The sequence below is a fragment of the Dermacentor albipictus genome, chromosome 5, assembly GCF_038994185.2.
Source record: "Dermacentor albipictus isolate Rhodes 1998 colony chromosome 5, USDA_Dalb.pri_finalv2, whole genome shotgun sequence".
In the NCBI taxonomy this organism is placed as follows: Eukaryota; Metazoa; Arthropoda; class Arachnida; order Ixodida; family Ixodidae; genus Dermacentor; species Dermacentor albipictus.
The window spans coordinates 2,107,461-2,123,324 of NC_091825.1; the positions used below are offsets into that span (position 1 = coordinate 2,107,461).

General features: G+C 47.2%; 1 protein-coding gene and 1 long non-coding RNA gene across 3 annotated transcripts in view; one reads left to right on the top strand and one right to left on the bottom strand.

The window, feature by feature from the left end:
- LOC135912382 (protein 5NUC-like) overlaps positions 1–15,864 on the bottom strand; it is a 916,167-nt gene that overhangs the window by 782,998 nt on the left and 117,305 nt on the right. The gene's annotated exons all lie outside the window — the stretch shown is intronic.
- On the top strand, positions 15,057–15,658 carry LOC135912381 (uncharacterized). Its single transcript, XR_010567641.2, has 4 exons — positions 15,057–15,174; positions 15,337–15,408; positions 15,464–15,569; positions 15,627–15,658. It is a non-coding gene; the product is annotated as an uncharacterized lncRNA (long non-coding RNA).

Here is a 15,864-nt window from a genome sequence, read left to right on the forward strand (position 1 = left end):
GCCTTACCTCTTTACCTCTTTGAAAAAGTTTTAAACCACTACCGCTTGGACTTCATAATGGAAGCCTGCTTTTCTAACGCGCTCAACCTGACCTTTCACGGACTGGATCACCTGGCATTCATACGGTTTGCTGAAAGCCGCACGCAAGCATTTTACAGCAGTGCCTTGCTTCACTGTTTTGGACTGGGCTGAAGCAATAGCATACTTCTTTAGTCCGTGGCTGGTAGCGCTAAGTCACGTGTTTCGCCTTGAAGAGCAAGCGTAAATTGATGCAGGCACCCCTTTTATGGCATATCGTGCGGGAAGTTCAGGCCCCCTGCACAATATTCTAATAATTTTAAAACACAAGCCACAACAACGCCCTTCGTTGTCCACGGGGACATAGTAAAATTTCAAAATTTCCACGTAACTGAAAACCTTCACTTTCACTGCGTGTTGCTTGTATTCGTTTATCACGTGAGTGAAAATCAGTTAAAACCAGTGAAAAATAAACACGGACAAGGCTGGAACACTGCGCGAGCACTGTTCTGTGTTCCTCTCTTGTCCGTGTTTAGTTTGCCCTGTTTTTATCCCATGGATTCGTACCTACTAGCTCGGAGTCATATCGTTTGAAGCATCTAGGCCATCGAGTTAAAAAAATATTGTACTCGGGAATTAGGAAAACTTGTTTTAGTTCTATTTTCTTTGCAACCACGTGGCGCATAGACCTGAAAGAATTTGAAATTGCATGACGTATGCCGTGACGCACAACTAAAGCAAACAATCATGGCATCATGGTAATTACCAAAACCTGGCTGCACCCCTACATTCATGACTCTGAAGTAGCTCGAATGGTTTATAGCCTCATTCGCACAGACCGTGACGGTTGCGGTAGCCCTAGTGATGAAAAAATAGTGTTTTATTTCGAAAACACGAGGGCATACCTGGTCATGAAAGCATCTGGTGTACCGCTAACGTGTGCGGAATGAGTGTTCTGATAGGTGGAGTGTACAGGCGTCCTAACGCTTCCGTCGAATACATGTTGCAATTGCACGATTTCCTCCACACCAAGGTAAATGCCAAAACCAAGTTGATATTAACCAGCGATTTCAATCTGGCAGGACCCAACATTTGGGGCTAGGGAAAAGGAAAGCTGCAACCAACTGGTGAATATAATGTTTAGCTTCTCATTATCGTAGCTCGTTAACCATCCAACAAGGCAGCAGGGAGGCGCCGCATCATTGCTAGACCTGCCATTTGTCTCGAACACTCTCAAACCAGAAATTAGCATAGAAGATGGTATTTCTGATCATAAAATGATTTTGTTGACCTTTTGTGGGCTAACGTCACAGGTGGGTCACCAATATCATCCTTACATTGATTTTAAGGATTATAGAAGAGCAGATGACGTCAGCATCATAGATTATTTAGAAACTGTGTTCGAGGATTTCACACCACTGCCTTCATGTGATGGTAATGGATTGTGGCCGAAATTTAAGGGTGCCATAAAACAGTGTGAAGAAAATTTTATCCCCACAATACGTAAACGAACAAATATAAGAACACCCTGGATTACCCGCAGTATCATCCACTTGAAAGAAAAATTGCGAAGTATGCGCAGAGTAAAGTTTCGTTCGTTCTCTGTCCTCGCTTCACCGTTGGAACTTGAAGCTTCTCGGACGATGATCGGCGGTTGTTGATCAAACGCAGGTAGGAAGCGATGAGATCATGTGTACAAGAAATATTTATAGGTAAACTTTTCTTATACATGGCAGGTAAAACAAATACATTACAAACTTGAACAATTGAGAAACAAAGTCTCACTCTTCGACTGTCTCAATGACTGTTAGAGCCCAGACTTGTTTTAACGTACATAGTACGGAGGCTCACTGATCTATCAGCAATCCTGATTTCAGCCAAGTCTGAGGGACAGCATGTCGTCCCGATTTTTATAGCCCAAATATACAAAGAAAAAAAGGCGGTAGGGCCGTTGGCCCGTCGCACAGGTTCAGTTGCCAATCAGAGTCAACCGTTTGTTAAGCCACAACCCACAGGGATGGGCTTACTCTTAAAAATAAACATATTGGAAAACAAAGCTCTTTTCCTTCTTCGCCAAAACTCCGTTGCCCTCTCATTTCTCCGTAGTTAGTGACGGGCTCAGCAAAACACGCCAGGCCCGAGCAAGTTATCGCTAGACCGTTTGAAATCCCAACGGCGTCTCGGCCGCAAATGTCTCGGAAGCAGGGGCATCGACACCACGTAGTGCCGCTGTACTCAAAGTTTGGCCGTGTGGGAGACGGATGGCCCTCCTTGTCCTTCAAACTTATTGTCTACAAGACAAAGTTCTCTGAGTGCGTGTTTCCAAGACGCCGTCGTCCGAATGCATTCTTTACGTGTGCACCGCATTCCTACAGCGTGCACTGTAAGCTGGCCTTCGACACCACTCAGGCAGTCGCACCCAACAACAAGGCTGGCGATTGCGTTCCGTACGCGTAGAAGATCAGGTCCGTGCTCACTGCATACGCCACGAGGTCAGAGTTGCTAAGTCCTTCTTAACCTCGGCGGCGCCTCCAATTAGTCAGGCACTCGGGCGCCAGACCCAATATACCTTGTACAGCGGTCCCTTTCAAGGCTGGTCTGTGTGACTGTCGGTGGACTGCCAACACCGTGCGCACAATACCGACTTCCCGGAATCGGCACTCGCCCTCCTGGCGCCTGCCGCGACGCGTCGCCCAACACCGCGCGGTCCGTGACCCCACATAACACAGAAACGGTTGCCCCGATGACATGGGGGGGAAGTGAACCCCCTCTCTATACACACAGCACGTGGCCGATTCGTGACACTTAAGAACACAAACAATCAGAGTGACCTTACACGTCCCTCCTAAAGAGTATGCTGGGACCACAATGTGCCCAGCTATACTACAAGAGCCCAAGGGCGCTGTATCGTAGAATTTAAGCTCTGAGGGTTCCGTCAAAGAAAATTGACATACGCTGCCCAACACGGGTGCTGCGGAGTCCGTAAGGAACAGGAAAATGAACTGAAAGGACCACGAAAAAAAAACAATTTTCTCACAGCGATAAAAGAAAAGGGCGAAAGCTCAACACGTTCATGACAGTGAGCATGCAAAAGAAACACTCATGTATGTACAGGAACACTCCAACGCACTGCACGGCACAACACCAGCAAAGTAACATATGCAGGTTATGTGCATAGTATGTCCACAGTCTTATAACCCTCACACACATGGACGACAACAGCCACAGAAAGTTCCACCAAGGCTGAACTGTCCCACGCACACATCCTTCGGGTGAACGGGAACATTCACGCCAGTCCCAGCTGGCATAGCTGTTTCTGTCTATCCTTTCTTTTCTGCTCTTTACTCGATTGGCTCCCATCAACGATTCGAGAGCCTTGACAATGCATCAGCATTGGCGTTACATGTTCCTTTCCGGTGACGCACCTTACATTGTAGCGCTGTAGTGAAAGCGCCCATCTTGCTAACTTGGCCCCCTGTGGGGTGCTGGTTGTCAAATATGACAATGGGTTATGATCAGAGACAACATTCACCACTGCTCCAAAAAGCCAGTAGTCAAATTTCTTGAGTGCCCAAATAATAGCAAAGGCTTCTCTCTCTATAGTCGACCAGCGCGCCTGTGTCGGGTTAAAGCGGTGGCTAGCAAAAGCGATCGGCTTTTCTTTTCCGTCCGCTGACATTTGAGCTAAACAGGCACCGGCCGCCGTCGCCGACGCATCAGTGAATAGCCGGTACGGCTGATGAGGCTCAGGAGTGTTCATGGCGACAGCCAGACAGAGAGTTAACTTTTGACTTTCGAACGCGCACTGCGCATCTTCCGACCATGGAATTGAATTAGGAACCCCTCGCCTTGTCAAAGCTGTAAGCGGGCTCCCCACGTCGGCGTAGTTCTCTCTCAGAGTTGAGGGCACCGCAATTTCACCCGTCCAAGTTTGCTGCCATATTGATAGGGACCCATATGGGTTTCTACCGTACAATAGCCTGAACAGCGCCACCCCGGTGGTATCATGCGGCACTTCGTGATACGCCCACAGAACAAATGGAATCAGCTTGTCCCACTTTCTTCGATCCCGTTCCATTACATGACACAACATATTTTTGAGGACTCTGTTCCATCTCTCAACCACTCCGTTGCCCTCAGGGTGCTCGGCAGTGGAGAACCTGGGTGAACAGCCCAGTTTTTCTAACTTTAACTGTGTCAGTTGAGAGTTAAAGACCTCATTGCGTCTTTCTTCTGGTAGGACCAGTTGTCTGACTTTGACTGCCGCTAAGGAATCCCAATGGTACAAAACTCCGTCTGACACGAACATGTCAGCTTTGCGGTTCCTTGCATTACTCCAGGCCTTTTCCAGGCTTTTATCGGCAAGCTGAGCAGCTCGAAATTCCTCCCGTTGACTGGGCACCCCACTGACATCTTGCATCAAACTATTCCCTTGCAATTTAGGGATTTCATCTGTCGTTCTCGCAACTTAGACCGCAGTCTGGCTCAGTGTTATCGACCATTTCGACTGATCGGACCCCAACGGAATTGGCTACCCGCGGAATATTTTCTCCTCCAAACTCCTCTTTTTCCTGCGCCTGTAGTAGTTCCCAATCTTCCTTTGACAGCAGGCAGTCAACCCCGTTTTCTAGTTCGTCTGTAACCGCACACACCAGATCGATCCTCTGCGGTTGTATCACAGCCCCCGGGCGATGCATGCCTACGGGCAGCGTAGCTAGGTTAGCCCGAATGGTGTTTCGGAATGCCGACTCAAGTCTTACTGTTCGTGATGGCTCCTGTAAAACGATGGGCAACATACTTTTACGGACTACCGTTATCTCACTACCTGTGTCCAACACAGCTTCTGTTGCTACATCCCCGCACATGATAGGGATAAGGTCCAGCTTTGACCTCCCTGAACTAGCATTTTGAGCTAAGACTTGTACACTAGCGCTTAGCACCCTTTCTTGCTCTGGTCGTGGTTCTTCCCTTACAACAGCAACCTTCTGTACCCTTTGTTTTTGCACAGTCGGCGCCTTCCCCTGCTGTTCTTTATTTGAAGCTTTTGGGCACTCTCTGGCTAGGTGGCCCTGTACATGACACACGTGGCATTTTAAATTTTTTCTCTGCGGGCTAGCTAGTTTTGCGTGCTGCGGCAATGAGGCTGCTGGGGCTGGCTTAGTTGTTCGTCCTTTCCCCTTTAGCTTGCTCGAAAGTCTCGAGCACTTTCGCCACCTCCACTGGCTTAAACCAATCTTCGCCCTCCCGCAAAAGAACATATTCAAGGGCTTCTGAGCTTAGACTAGCTTTTATACGGTCAGCGACCATAGGCTCCGTCATAGCTTCTTTGGTGTTTGCATTGCGAGATTGAAGGTAATATGCCAAATAAGTTATAGCGCCAGACGCGAACTGAGCCCAAGTTTCCTCCTTTCGTTTCGATGCCTTTTCAAACCTCTCCAAGTATTTACCTGGCGTGAGCTTAAGTTCATCTAATACTGCCTTCTTTACAGTCTCATAATCACTACATTCCTCGTCATTGAGGCCACGCAACAGATAACGAACCCGCTCGGCCAGCGCTGGCACGATCAAATGTACACGGCTGTGTTCTGGTACTTGAAAAGATGAAAACAACTTTTCAACCTCCTCAAACCATATCGGAACGTCAGCGTCACACGGCAACCGGTATGCCTTAAGCACTTTAGCACATTGCGCTATTCCATCCATGATGTCACGGTGGCGATCGCTTCCTTCCGACATTGAAGGCGGCCTGCTCGACTGCTCGAGCTCCACTCTCCGTAGAGCAATGCGCTCGCACTCAAGCTGTAGGCGCACCTTTTCCAACTCTAGCTCCAGGCGTCTCACCACCATGGCCTCTGGATCTGTCGTGCTCAGAGCCTAAGCAGCGCCTTGCGTCTCTTTATCCATTTCAGTATCCGAAGTCTCAGACTCTCTCTTTGTTCAGATGCCGTATCAATGTTTACGTTAGCCTCACTCGCATTTGCTGTTCTGCGCGTGAACGCCATTAACCCCACTGAACAACAGCCATGCCAACCTAGACAAAACGCAAGGAATCCCGCTCACCCGTTGCTGCAGGGGGCGCCGCCTGACGTCCTTGTCCAGATGAATTGCACCCCTTGCTGAATTCGCTGGTGGCCCTCTGATTCCTTGCGCCTGGCTCGCTGCTCGTTGCTCGTTGTGGGGCTTGCCGATTCTGTCGGCTGCGCCAGTAAAGTTTCGTTTGTTCTCTGTCCTCGCTTCACCGTTGGAATTTGAAGCTTCTCGGACGATGATCGGCGGTTGTTGATCAAACGTAGGTAGGAAGCGATGAGATCATATGTACAAGAAATATTTATAGGTGAACTTTTCTTATACATGGCAGGTAAAACAAATACATTACAAACTTGAACAATTGAGAAACAAAGTCTCACTCTTCGACTGTCTCAATGACTGTTAGAGCCCAGACTTGTTTTAACGTACATAGTACGGAGGCTCACTGATCTATCAGCAATCCTGATTTCAGCCAAGTCTGAGGGACAGCATGTCGTCCCAATTTTTATAGCCCAAATATACAAAGAAAAAAAGGCAGTAGGGCCGTTGGCCCGTCCCACAGGTTCAGTTGCCAATCAGAGTCAACCGTTTGTTAAGCCACAACCCACAGGGATGGGCTTACTCTTAAAAATAAACATATTGGAAAACAAAACTCTTTTCCTTTCTTCGCCAAAACTCCGTTGCCCTCTCATTTCTCCGTAGTTAGTGACGGGCTCAGCAAAACACGCCAGGCCCGAGCAAGTTATCGCTAGACCGTTTGAAATCCCAACGGCGTCTCGGCCGCAAATGTCTCGGAAGCAGGGGCATCGACACCACGTAGTGCCGCTGTACTCAAAGTTTGGCCGTGTGGGAGACGGATGGCCCTCCTTGTCCTTCAAACTTATTGTCTACAAGACAAAGTTCTCTGAGTGCGTGTTTCCAAGACGCCGTCGTCCGAATCCATTCTTTACGTGTGCACCGCATTCCTACAGCGTGCACTGTAAGCTGGCCTTCGACACCACACAGGCAGTCGCACCCAACAACAAGGCTGGCGATTGCGTTCCGGACGCGTAGAAGATCTAGTCCATGTCCCCTGCATGCCGCACGGGGTCAGAGTTGCTAAGTCCTTCTTAACCTCGGCGGCGCCTCCAATTAGTCAGGCACTCGGGCGCCAGACCCACAATACCTTGTACAGCGGTCCCTTTCAAGGCTGGTCTGTGTGACCGTCGGCGGACTGCCAACACCGTGCGCACAATACCGACTTCCCGGAATCGGCACTCGCCCTCCTGGCGCCTGCCGCGACGCGTCACCCAACACCGCGCGGTCCGTGACCCCACATAACACAGAAACGGTTGCCCCGCTGACATGGGGGGGAGTGAACCCCCTCTCTATACAAACAGCACGTGGCCGATTCGCGACACTTAAGAACACGAACAATCAGAGCGACCTTACACTCTCCGTAGATTACGCGTACTCCACGAGATGCCGCGACGAGCACGTTTGCCGTCAAAACTTCCTTGAAACTTTGTGCTCGGATGGGGCTCCTTGCGTTATGTGACTCCCGGCGCATGGCCGTTGCCGCGGCCGTTTTATGCCCATATGTTATCGGAATGAAAATCCATGCTCTCCGTAGAATACCCGGCCTCCACGAGATGCCGCGACGAGCGCGCTCGCCGTCAAAACGCCCTTGAAACTTTGTGCTCGGATGGGGCTCCTTGCGTTATGTGAATTCCGTTGCATTGCTGTTGCCGCGGCCGTTTTATGCACATAATCTGTTGGAATTGAAATCCATGTTCTCTGTAGATTACGCGGCCTCCACGAGATGCCGCGACGAGCGCGCTCGCCGTCAAAACGCCCTTGAAACTTTGTGCTCCGATGGGGCTCCTTGCGTTATGTGAATTCCGTTGCATTGCTGTTGCCGCGGCCATTTTATGCACATAATCTGTCGGAATTGAAATCCATGTTCTCTGTAGATTACGCGGCCTCCACGAGATGCCGCGACGAGCGCGCTCGCCGTCAAAACGCCCTTGAAACTTTGTGCTCGTATGGGGCTCCTTGCGTTATGTGACTCCCGGGTGCTCCCGGTGCATTGCCGTTGCCGCGGCCATTTTATGCACATAAACTGTCGGAATTGAAATCCATGTTCTCTGTAGAATTGCGCGGCCTCCACGAGATTCCGCGACGAGCGCGCCCGCTTTCAAAACGCCCTTCAAACTTTGTGCTCGGATGGGTCTCTTCGCGTTATGTGACTCCTGGTGCAAGGCCGTTGCCTAGGCCATTTTATGGCCATAAATAATCGGAGTTGAAATCCATGCTCTCCGTAGATTACGCGGCCTCCACGAGATGCTGCGACCAGCGCGCTCGCCATCAAAACGCCCTTGAAAATTTGTGCTCGGATGGGGCTCCTTGCGTTACGTGACTCCTGGTGCAAGGCCGTTGCCTAGGCCATTTTATGCCGATAAATTATCGGAATTGAAATCCATGCTCTCCGTAGATTACGCGGCCTCCACGAGATGCCGCGACGAGCGCTCTCGCCGTCCAAACGCCCTTGAAACTTTGTGCTCGTATGGGGCTCCTTGCATTATATGACTCTCGGGGCATGGACGTTGCCGAGGCCGTTTTATGCCCATAAATTATCGGAATTGAAATCCCTGCTCTCCCTAGATTACGCGGCCTCCACGAGATGCCGCGACGAGCGCGTTTGTCGTCAAAACGCCCTTGAAACTTTGTACTCGAATGGGGCTCTTTGCGCTATGTGACTCCCGGTGCATGGCCGTTGCCACGGCCATTTTATGCCCATAAATTATCGGAATTGAAATCCATGCTCTCCGTAGATTACGCGGTATCCACTAGATGCTGCGACGGGTGCGTTCGCCGTCAAAACGCCCTTGAAACTCTGTGCTCGGATGGGGCTCCTTGCGTTATGTGACTCCCGGTGTATGGCCGTTGCCGCGAAATCCAGCCGGAATTTGCAATGTTCATGCTATAATGTCTTGTCGAGTGCGAAAAAGACATTCTACACGAAATGCAAAACCATTTCCGGTGCCCCGGGTTGTTTTGGCCGGCGGTGCATGATAGCCCGAAAAAATTTCGGGGGGGGGGGGTGTCTGAAGTCCCATGAGCCCCCTCCCCCTGGCTACGGCCGTAGTTGGCATGACCATATAAGGGCTTTATGATAGGCTCAATTTCCTCACCTAAAATAAGATAATGCTACATGTTCTCGCAGTGCTAAATTGAACAGTACTGGCTGGGTGTTCCTAAATATTTACATAAGAATAGGCGATGATAATTGTTACACGTCTCCAAAATGTTCCAATTCACGCTATTTTTGCATTTTTTGTATATTTTATATCTTATAACAAAATAAGTAGGTGGTGCAGTTGCAGACTGTTTTCTGTAGTTTGTAAGAAACCTTTTGAAGATTTGCAATTATGTCACACTTTTATTATTCAATAGTCTGAGCAGTTTTAAGATAACAGGCTTGTGCTGACAGTATTATTTTACATGACATTTGTTTGTCGGATGCCACTGCGAAAATTCTTATTAATAATTTTATCAATAATATGAGATCTGGTATGAGCAACCTTATGTAAATATAGTGTGGCAGTATAACCCTCAAATGCAGCATGGAATATAGCACTTCATGGGATATAACATGCATATATCTAAATTTATGCGTAGCCTCATGGTAGCGCCAACAGCGACGGCGAAAATTCGGTTGGTGTTTCCATATAAGCGCCACCGCATCAAAACTAATAGCGGAAGGAATTATGTCTTTCCTAATTCATGAGAACATTCTTACCCCCTGCCAAACATGGGTTTGCAAAACGGAAGCTGTTTTGCCCTTAACTGAACTTACTTCTTTTCACTTAAATGACATAAAAGACTTGTAGGCATATTTTTTTATACAGGCCTTCGATATTGTTAACCACAGCATATTAATAAATAAATTATGATTTTACGGCTTCTCAAGTATCTCCCTAGATCTTTTTAAAAATTGCATATCCAACGGGAAACCGACAGTGCAAATCACCTATAGCTGGTCCGAGTTTGAATAAGTAGCTACAGTTACACCCGAAGTCTCAGTTCTTGAACTAATGTTCTTGTCGCTATATATTCACTGCCCTTCTCGCGCGCTAACAAAAAAATTCAATATTTATGTTTGCTGAAGACACCGGTCCAATAGGCACCAGAGCCTCACCGGCCAAGCATTAATTCGGGCGAATTGTGAGTTCGAAGACATCCATAAATGGTTGTCCTCGAACAAACTAACGCTAAATACAGAGCAAAAGCAAGTTTTTAGTTAACTGCGCACAACTCTAGAGGAACAGTCGTGTACACATACATTAAACAAATCAGCGCTAGAAAGTGTAAAGTCTATAAGAAACCTAGGCGTTTCACTTGACGTATATTTTAAGCAGAAAATTTACATCGACGAAATCTGCAAGACACTCAATGTAACTTCCCTTTTTTCTTATAAAAGTGGCGCGATGTAGTCGACATGTCAACAGTACCTAATATTGATCTCAACATATTTCCCAGTCACCTAATATATCTGGACACTTCCCACGAAACACAAAACGTCTTGACAACTTCTCGGAACGGCTACAAACGGCTATAGACATCTTGGTCTACACGAAGACGTCAAACAGACGTTCTTCGAAACATTATGTAGCGGCAAGTAGAGTGAATCAAACAGACTATTGTGTCTCAGCTGTGGTATCAGCCCACGCTTGACGTCAACGAAGCATATTTTGGTGAACATCTTCAGAGCGTCTAATTCAAGAACTTTTTTAGATGTTTGTTCAGACAAGGCGCGATACGCTTAGGTGTGCGCGTGAAAAAGATTTAAAATGCACGTGCCCGACGCGCAGCGTTTCATTCCGTGACACTTAACAAGCCAATGAGTTAGTTAACGTCGCGTCATAGCCTTTCGATGCTTAAATTTCCCCCTTTGGGTGAACAACCGCAAAAAGCCTGCAGGGTTATTTGATGTCATTTCGATCTTATCCCTCGATTGCAACACCTACGTGTTTTCCGAGCGGCCACCAACGTTCGCTCCACCAGGCGCGTAGCACGATCGAACGACAATCAGTGTAGAGAAAAAAGAAACGGCCGGGCGCACATGTGTGCGCCTGTTCAGCGTCCCTATCAGCTAGAGCACAGGCCTTCATTTCCCCTAGCGTGAACAAGCGGTGACGAATCCACAATTGCGATATCGGCTATCGTCAACGGCAGATCTGCCGCGCGCGTTCGCAAACGTGCACTCCGTTTGAGAACGGCGAAATGCTATCTGCTCTTGTACAGCACCAGGGGGCGCGCTGTAGTTGCCGCCCGATTCGAAGGTAGATAGCCGCATAACATCAACATCACCAATCGCGTAGCACGGCCGGTACGGCAGCGAGATTAAAGCCTTTCGATACTTTTAGAGGAAATTTAGGCACTTTTGGGCTTTAGGTAATTGTCGTTGAGCCGCGCTCCCTCTATAACTTCATGTGGATAGCAGTGGATAGTGCCAATGTTTCCCTTGCTCAGGACTACGTGTCTCAGTAAAGTTTTGATTTCGGCGCGTGCTCATTCTTTAGCTTTCGCTCACCGGTGCGCATGGTTCCCCTGCCAAGTTCTATCGGGTTTATATTTTAGCTTGTGCACCGCTCATAGTTCTTTTGCTCGCATTCAAGCCTTGACCAGCGCCAGCAGAAGCGGTGCAGTTCTTACGGTACGTATACGTTTACTTTCTTCAACTTGCACGCAACTTTTGTTTTGGCGCGCCCGTACGTGCTCGTGTGAAGTTAGACTCGTTTATGCATTTGCATGCACCTATGTAGTAGAACGTTTTCTTGTGATCTAGGTGGCAAAGCTGAAATTTCACATAATTTCGTTGAATTATTCCAGAAATTCTATACTACGGCAATGGAAAGAAAGAAAAAGCCGTTTGAGGCTTTATCTCGACTGCAAAAATATCATCGACTTAGTGCTGTAGTCGAGCCCTTGGTTTGCGATCTTCACGTGCCAGGAAGTGTCGAACGAGAGTCACGTTCAACTGACGATACGGACAAAGTGCATACAGTGGATTCAGCTTCTTTTCCATCTGTTAGCGTCGCGTCAAACGATGGTTTCTCGGAGCACAGTTCCGGCTCTACAGGTGAAGTGTCGCGAGAATCGCATGAGAGGACTGTGTCAGGACCTATTGCTGCGCGAGACAAAGAAGCGAGTGCTGTGTTTTTTCGTGACGAACAGGACAGTTCAAGCTCTACTACATCGCTGCCAAGTGATACGAGTGAGCGAATGGAGTGCGCGGCAGCGTTTCGTCCGTCCGAACAGAGTGGTTCGACAGAGATGGCTCGCCACTTGAGAAATTGGGCGTGCGAGCATAATGTTACGCATACGGCGGTGTCCGCACTACTCAGAGTATTGAAAACACACCCCTGTCTTTCGGACTTGCCATCTGACGCACGGACGCTGCTTCGAACTCCGCGAGTGGCTTTGATTGAGGACTGTGCTAATGGCTCGTACTCTCATTTTGGCATTGCAGACAGCATTAATTCAATGTTAGCGAACAGTACGAATTTATCGCTAGTGTCGCAAAACATTGCCTTGTTTTTTTATATTGATGGGCTTCCACTCAGTAAAAGCTCACTAAGCCAGTTTTGGCCAATTCTAGCCAGCACATCTGACATTCCAGGAAGTGGTGTGTTTTTGGTTGGATGCTATCATGGAAATCAGAAACCATCTTCTCTGACTGACTTCCTTGGCCCTCTAGTCAAAGATCTGCTTCATCTTCTTGATAATGCACTGCAGGTTCACGGCAAGCCAGTTACCATTCGTGTGAAAGGTTTCATTTGTGATCCACCTGCACGTGCATTTATTTTAGGCACAAAGTTACATTCTGGCTACTATGGCTGTGGAAAGTGCAAACAAAAGGGTGAATATGCAGAAGGAATTGTTTTTCCAGAAACGCAGGCGCCATTGCGAACAGATGCCGACTTTGATCAAAGAGTGCAGGAAGAACGCCATGTTTCTGAAACGCCACTTTCAGCACTACCAATTGGCCCTGTTTCACAGTTTCCCTTAGACTACATGCACCTAGTATGTATCGGGGTCACTAAAAAGTTGATACTTCTTAGGTTGAGAGGCCCATTGCCACATCGTTTGCCTTCAGCATCTATTGAAAGGATGTCAAAATGGCTGTTGGCGCTAGCGCAGACACATTGTGAGGAGTTTGCCAGGAAGCCACGATCTCTCAGAGAGATTGATCGTTGGAAAGCAACTGAGCTTCGCTGCTTCCTTTTGTATTTAGGTCCGTGTGTTCTGAGAGGTATTTTGTCGAAAAATCTGTACAGTCACTTTCTCATTCTTCACACTGCAATCACCACACTTTCGAGCCCTTCTCTCTGTCGCGATTACTGCAGCTATGCAAAGGAGCTCCTTATTTGTTTTGTTTCATCATTCCAGTCCATTTATGGAAAGCACACTCTTTCCTATAATGTTCATTCATTGGTTCATCTGGCTGATGATGTCTTGAGATACGAACTCTTGACAGCTTCAGTGCATTTCCAGCAGAAAATATCATGCATCACCTCAAGAAGTTGGTAAGGCACTCAAAGAAACCACTAGAGCAGCTGGTTAACCGAATAGCAGAACGACAGTCCTCAGGTACGTTGTTTGTCATCAAACAACCTTCTTTGCCAGGAGTAGAATGTTCACAGATTCACAGCAGTGGTCCACTTGCAGAGCGTTGCATTGGGCCTCAGTACCACATAGCAAGCTTTCCACAATTTACCTTAAGGACTTCTGAAGGCAACAATGTCTGTACCATGGCAGATGGCACTGTTGTCATGATATCAAACTTTGCACATGATAGTCAGGGAAATGAAGTGCTAATTGGGAAAGCCCTTGTATGTTCTGGTGACCTTTACACTACACCTTGTCCATCATCTCATCTTGGAATAGTCGTCGTGAAAAAGGTTGACAGTCCTCTTTCGTCAAGGATGCTCTGTGATGTTATGTCCAAGTGTGTGCTGCTGCCTCTTGCAGGCTCCCCCTCCGAATATGCACTGTTGCCCCTAATCCACTCAACTGTATTGCCTCCCCCCCTGCACATATAAAATCTGAAACTGTGGAATAGTTCATCCTTGTTAATTGCAGATATCTTTATTTCACTATAGACCTCGTGAAGCTGAATAGCTTTGCTGAGTCACCTTACAACTAAGCCATCTGGCTTCTAGGTCGCACTTGGGACATTAATTTCGAACTGGCAGATTTGGCTCTGTTAACAGCTGCAGCCAACTGTCCAACTGCCACTCTCAGTAGCTAAATTGCACATGACATCTCCTCATAGTGGCAATGGCAGTACTTATCAGCATATACAAAAACTTAAGCATAGCTACCACAACACTTGTTGCACTGCACCTAACAAATTAATGGCCTGCACATTACCACTCGTAAAATCACCATGCCTGACAGCCTAAGTGGATGTCCCAAGTGGCCAGCATGCGAGATGGCTTGGCCACTGGGTGACTCTGCAAAGTGACATGCCTTTGGTCTGCAAACATTTGTTCGCAATAGATATATTGAAAAGTAGAATGATAAACTACTCATACAAGGATAGTGTGTATAAAATGCTGTGTATTTGGGCCTTATGTGATGTGGTAAACTTGAATGTTTGCATGTAAACCTGTAAATAATGCACACTATGCAATAATACTGACAATCACTGAACACTAGATTATGCCTCTACTACATAATTGTTCCTCAAATAAATCTTGTGTAAAGTTTAATGCTTAAACACAGCACATCTCAATATTTTTACCTTGTTGCGGATAGCTTTTTTTATGCCTTTGTTTTTTACATCTGTGGTGTCCTGGACCAAAGCTGTGCCTATTGGGTTGACCTGTACACCTGTCAGAAGTTTTCTGCTCTCTTTTTGTTCTCCATGTTCACAATAATAGGTTATGTATGCTGTCTTGAGATTTGTTGATGACAACAGTGTTGCTGTTGTTCCAACCAACTGGTTGTTGAAGAATAAAAAGACGTGTTTGTGGCGGACTGTGCTGGGCACCCATGAATTGACAAAAGCTGTGAAACGACGTGCCCATCTCAATCCTTCTACAACACCTAGCTTCAAGGTGAAGGTGATCAAAACTACAGGTATGAAACAGTTTTTTGCAAATTGGTTTTATCATTTTGAGATTGCTGTTACTCTTAAAGCCATTGGCAGCCTGTAAGGGAGTTGGGGGAAGCATACAGAAAAGAAGCTGTTCAGCATGAATAACACAGATAAGTAAATATAGTATGCAATTTCTTTTTCAGCAACATGCGATGAAGCTCGGCAAAAGTTGCCACAAGCAGAAAATTCGGACAATGTCGACACAACAGATCAAGGTAAGGGCTTCTCCTAATTCCATTTTCAGTATCCTTATACAATTCACATTTACAGAAAAAGGACGTGGTAAGCGGCGCAAATACACACGCATTTTGAGCTCGTCGGATGATTCGCAAGAGGAAGACAATTTCAATCTTCCGGAACCACCCATCTCTCAAAGGTAGTACCTGTTTTCAGGCACTCTTTCAATATATGCTAATCCGTGCACATGTTGCAGCACTTCAAGTGCCAGTAATGATGGCAGAACAAGTAAGTGATGGCTACTTTTTGTCAGCAGTATATAGAACCAGCTTGCATTGCAAGTGATAAAATGTGAGCTAAACCTTGGGGAGGGATAAGCAAATGTAAGCTTTAATCTGGTATTTAATCTGGTACTTATTGAAGCACTACACCATAAGCAGCAAGCTGAATTCCTTCTATTCCTTGAATATGTATCACTGCATTAAATTTTGCAC